This window comes from Pyxicephalus adspersus, chromosome 5 (assembly GCF_032062135.1).
Source record: "Pyxicephalus adspersus chromosome 5, UCB_Pads_2.0, whole genome shotgun sequence".
NCBI classification, from domain to species: Eukaryota; Metazoa; Chordata; class Amphibia; order Anura; family Pyxicephalidae; genus Pyxicephalus; species Pyxicephalus adspersus.
The window spans coordinates 40,803,251-40,809,250 of NC_092862.1; the positions used below are offsets into that span (position 1 = coordinate 40,803,251).

Consider the following 6,000-nt stretch of genomic DNA (forward strand, 5'->3'; position numbering starts at 1 on the left):
TACTATGGAATACAAATCTTCCCTCTGCCACTTTAAAACAACACATCTGCCACATACACAGCACCATACATCTAAAATTAGGTCAAATAATACCCTATTTGACTCGACAAATAAAAGATGATTTTCCATCAAGTTTATATTACCGCCATTAACCTGAAACAATGTCAGTGAAGACGTTCTTACATCTCACAGTCATTCTTGTTGAACAGTAACCTTCCTGAGGATTCTGAGGTTTATGTACATAAACTAGTCACTAATAAAGAAGTCAATGCACAGTAAACATGTGACCTTGGCTTTCATGGTTTCATTTGCCAGATAAAACACTGAGCAGAACACAAAGAATGATCATCTTCAATGCTTTTCTTTAACATGGCAGATATTTTTTTTTACCCATGATGCTGTTATTATATGTACATTAGACATTTGGACCACAAGACTGAACAATCACCATTACACTGCAATAAATAAAGAAACTGCAACAATAAATTGCAAATAAAAAGACATTATACATCTTTGGGGTGTTCCTTAGGCTATACACACACGTCAGAGTTTTCTCGTCCGATAATCGACTCATGGCTAGTATTGGGGTGCCGCTCCATTGTTCTCCCCCTCCCTCCATAGAGCAGAACGACGCTGTATGTACAATGCTCATTTAGTCTTTTTCTCTGGAAAGGATTGTGAAAGATCCTTTCTAATGACATTTATCAAACGTGTGTACATGGCCTGAATATCTGCATTGTGTACGAGAAAGAAAAACATTTACTACTCCTAGTCACACATTCCGCCACTTGGAACCCTACAAGTCCCAAGAATATCATACTTTGCAAAGCTGGGGACTTAGGATTTTCCTACAAAGTTTGTTTAACCCATTTGACCCTTTGCACCCATCCACAAATCACTAGGCCTACTTAGATCTCTTGGAGGCCTTCAGTTTTGTTTACATTTCTCCATTAGCTTCATTAACTGATGTCCAATCAGTTCTGACACATAGATTTCTTTAGGGCTGGTAGACTGATTGGCTCCTATCAGTCTTCAGGACAGAACTACACATAGGCAGACATTAGATCAAGAAATCGGCAGAGCTATGCAAAAGAGTGCAAATCTGCAAGATCTCAGTAAGTACACGGATTGGGGTGGGGGGCATTACACCTGCTTAAAGCATGTCAGGTGATAAAATTTGGAAAAGTTGTCCCTGGGCTAGCCATACACAGATCAATCATCCATTTCATCATGTCATCATTTCATCAAATCAACTATAAATAATAATAAATTCTCTAATAATACGATCAACTAAAATGATGGCCACCCAGTGTAGAACAGAACCTTCATTGATCAGTTTGGAAAATGCCTCTCTATCCACTTGCTTTTAATTACATTTTGGAACATACACATATGGTTTCTTCAGTGTACTTTATTCATTCTAGACCCTGCATGGAGTGAGGTGTGTGGTTCTGTTGTATATGGCTAGTATAAATGTAGCATTGTTTTGTACATATCTATTCATTTATCAGCATGAGAACAAAATATTTTTTAAGTGGTAAACAAAATAAAACATAAAAATTGCAGTTTGCTATCCAATTACTTGGCAAAGTTATATTATGCCTTATTAGATTGTTTAGCCTAACAATGTGAGCTTCAAAAGAAAAAAAGCAGCCTTGACTTGAATAAAATGTTTATTTCTGTATATATATATCGACTAATTAGCCTAACTATACTAAATGCCTATGGATTTTCATCCAAAACAGATACCATTAGGGGATCATTTTGGATGAAGCTGAACAAAATGCTAAAGAAAAAAACTTTATCATTAGACACTGTACTGCCAAGTGGGTGACAGCGTTTAGCTTTATCTTGTCTCGTAACGTTGTACATAATAAATTATCCACAAAAAGAGTTATTGGCTTCTTTGATCTGCGTATTAGATTCTGCAGTGAGTAAATGTTGGTGTGGAATGATGGGCCAACGTGCCTTGGCATCTATCCTCTTATAAGAGAACTTACCGACCTCTTTGCATTTAAGGTCTGTGTAAGAGAATGTATCTGGAAAGTGTGTTATTACCTTAATCTTCATGTGATGGATACATTGTTTCCATGCCTTCAATACTTTGGACAATTTATACTTGCACCATTATGTAGGCAAATGACACAATCCTAACATTCCCCTATTATGCAGATCATAAAAAATGAATCGTTTAATTACCAACTACTTTATCTTCATATTTGCTTTTCAAAACAACATAATAAATACTTTACAAGCTAGATGAAAGATTTAGTGCAAAATAACACATTTTATTAGTGAAATAACACATTTTTATTGAGGTGTATATATCCACCTAAAAAGAGGGACACATGAGAAGGAAAGAGGGACAGTTATGAGGTATGTGTTTCTTCATTTGCATGGAGGTGGAATAACTTTGGCACCAAGTATTATATCTTGATGTGCATTTTCTTCATGGACTAATCAGTGATGTGTGGATTTACTATTTATAGACAAATTACTCTTGTGTCTAACTTTTGAAGTGGATTAACCTCATTATGAATGTTTCACATCTTTGTTACCTCATACTTGACACATAGAACTAAAATATTGTATTCTTTTTCATAATCTACATTAAAGTGAATGCTAACTCCCCAGACTTCTGGACCCGTATGTGTTTTTTAGCTATAAAATACCAGTATACACACCTTACTTCACATTATGGCAGAATTACATCCCTGCACGGTCTGAGCTTCACTCTGGTGCTTCATTCTTCCCTTGCATTTCTTCCTGGTCTGGAGTGTTCAGCCATCTATACTGGATAGGTCTGGATGATGTAACTTCTGCACATATGCATTGGAGCTGTTCAATTCCAGTGCAGAATCGTGACAAGAATACACACTCAGCTGTACATGCATGGCTCTGTGTATGCGCTCATGGAAAAGAGCTGACAGGCAGCATTGAGACTTCACAGTCTCTTCTGTCATAAAACAACCGGCCTATCCACTCTAATCATCAAGCAGAGTTTACTGCAACATGAAAAAAAAAAGCAGAATTTCATGTGAGCAATATATTAACTCAACCCCTAAGTTTACCACCACTTGAAAATAGAAAAAGATGTCCCCGATTAGGTGCAGATCAGAACCTCGTTAGGAAGTATGCTGGTGTTGTTTTAATTTTTGATATAAAGGGTCTGCTGTTCTTTGCGATTTATGTGTGTGGTGTCATCATAGCAAGACTAGGCCATCTTGAATAACATGCTGTGGACTAACCTAAAGACATCGGTGTCTATTCACAGTAACAGTACATACATTGGGCTCAATTTGGACTGGCTTTAGGGAGGAGAATGCCATACCAACTTTAAATCACAGTGGTAAAGTTTGGAGTTACCTTGCAGCTTCAGGGTCGGGGCAGCGTCTGTGCAGATTGCAGCTATTGAGTAACTTTTAGGTCATGAAGTCAATTATAAATTTTGCATGATATCAAGTCATTCTTGCAAATTTACCATGAAAGGCAAGAAATGGAGGAGTAAAACCCCGATATGAATGCCAATGAAATGTGCGGGAAAGAGAAAAGGATAGTTGCTGGACAAAATACTGAATGGAGAATAGAATAAAAATGCCACCAATCAATGTTAGACATGGGCGGAAAGGTATACAAATTTCCACTAGAAGTAATTTCTGCAAAAAAAAAAAAAAAAAGCCAATACCAGCTTATGGGGCCAAGGATGTACTTACCTTGCAGTACACAATCATATCTAATGCTAGAATACATGGTTAAATATGCAACAAAATATATTTTATCTGTATGTTTGAATGAAAATCTTACGTTTGCCTGTTTTATGTATATAAATGCATACATCAGTAGGCACCCTGTAACAATAAATAAATGGTACAACGTATAGAGTAGGTTCAAAAATTAGCAAATAACTATTGCAATAGATTTAGCTTTGGGCCTCTGACACACAATACACAATGGTGAAAGAGTTCATAGAATTATGTTACCAAAGTTTCATCTGTGAAATGCTAAATGCAACTAGATCTATTCCAACCTTTACAAAATTAACTTGGTTCAACCCCAAATATATTACCAGCGAGGTAAAATTCAAGAAGATCTAAACCCTGTCTTTACAATATTTAGTTACTACAAAACTCTATATCCTAGCAAATAGCCACAAATAGCCTAGAAATGCTGCTTTTTTACTTTATGTTTTTTTTTTTCATCTCAGTACTGTTTAACCTTTCACTTAGACACCTCCTGTCTTCACTGCAGCTTCAACTGTACATCACTATTCTGGACTGGTGATGACGAAGTGGATGAACCATGCCTGTGTAATAGGTCAAACCAGTCACTTCAGACTCCACCAGGGTGTCATCTTTACAGCACAAGTGGGAGACAATGTCACTATAATACAAGAACAGCCTACACAAGGACATCATGAACAGATCACCAGATATTCTTCTGTGAATGTTACAGATTGAAAAGCCTGACAACTATATTTGAAATTACATTGACAAGGTAAAAAAATCTGCAATACTTTAAGTCACTGACCTGAAGCAAAACTGTTAAAAGAATTTCTTGCTTTAAATGTAATTACCCTGAAGTGTAAAAAAATAACATGAAATACAGGTCCCTCTGCAATACCCATCTCCTTCGCTGTCCCTGTAGACTTACCAGTCTCCATCGCTGGTCCTCTTTAGGGTTGAGTGACGGCCATTTATTCAGCCCACGTCTTCTAAACCAGAGCTGCCGGGGACTCACAGAAACCAGCATCCATCATTGCGTCAATCTGGGCATTGTTTTTAATAAATAAAATTGGGGAACGCTTTAAGGATGGGGAGGACCAGAGAAAAGTTGGACTTTAAAGCCTCGTGGGTTTTTTATACTTCCACACTTTTGTAGTTTTGCTGATATCTATGAATACAAGTTGGAATGGTGTGTGGAAATCCAGTCCTGCCATGATTACATGGTGGATAGATAGTCATGCTTACTGGTAGAAAGACAGAAAGAAAACAGGTATGTAGAGGGAATAAAACATTGTCATCAATGCATAAAGAGATTTGTAAATAAAAATGACAAAAGTTAAAAAATGTCTGGATGGCATAGAGAGAACTAATATGAATATTGACATTGTTTTATTCTGTATCCATAACCCAATATCCATCAAGACAGCAGGGTGTCCCTACTCCCCTGGAGCCAGTGATTGGGGAACCCCCTCATCAGGACCTGTCAGACCTTGTTAGAATACAGCGAGCGTATCCAATGGTTGAAGCGGACTGCAAAGATTCATGTGTAGTGACGTTATGTTTAACCCCAACCCCCCAGACTAACAATCAGAAATAACACGCTGCTCGGGTATTCCTTAAATCCTCCCTATAATTCTCAGATATAAACCATCCATACCCCTCGCTGCTTTTATTGCTGCTGTAAATTAAAAGCCAATCTCTGTCATATAAATAGATCTCATTATGAGAAACATTAAACTTGACAATGCCTTAAATATGATTATCCCCATCCAGACCATCAGCGACATCATACCACGCCAATCTGACGAAAGCGTCTTGTAAAAATCATCATTTGCTTAGCAAGTATTTTATTTTCATCCACATCTAGGAGGGGGAGGTGTTATGCAAGCAGTTTTCTAACAATGATGTCACGGTGCTGGAGCAAACACATTCTCCTATTCCCCAGCTAGTTATATATAGAAAGCAGCAGCACTACCTGTGTGTACAAACGCTGATAGAACACACTTATTATTTTCATTCTGCCACTGACGTCACCTGCAACCAGTCCACTCTATAATGGATTTACCAATGCTGTGCCTTCACACAAGCATTGTAATGGTTGTCTGGTGTATAGGGCCATAGAGATGGAAGGGTGATTGTAGAAGGGGACAGCACACACACATGACGGGGGAGTCACAAGTACACATACATGACGGGGGAGTCACAAGTACACACACATGACGGGGGAGTCACAAGCGCACACACATGACGGGGGAGTCACAAGCGCACACACATGACG

General features: G+C 38.0%; 1 protein-coding gene across 1 annotated transcript in view; it reads right to left on the reverse strand.

Annotated features, from left to right (window-relative positions):
• The window catches only part of DTNA (dystrobrevin alpha), a 135,349-nt gene that overhangs the window by 128,521 nt on the left and 828 nt on the right, over positions 1–6,000 (reverse strand). The window lies entirely within an intron of this gene.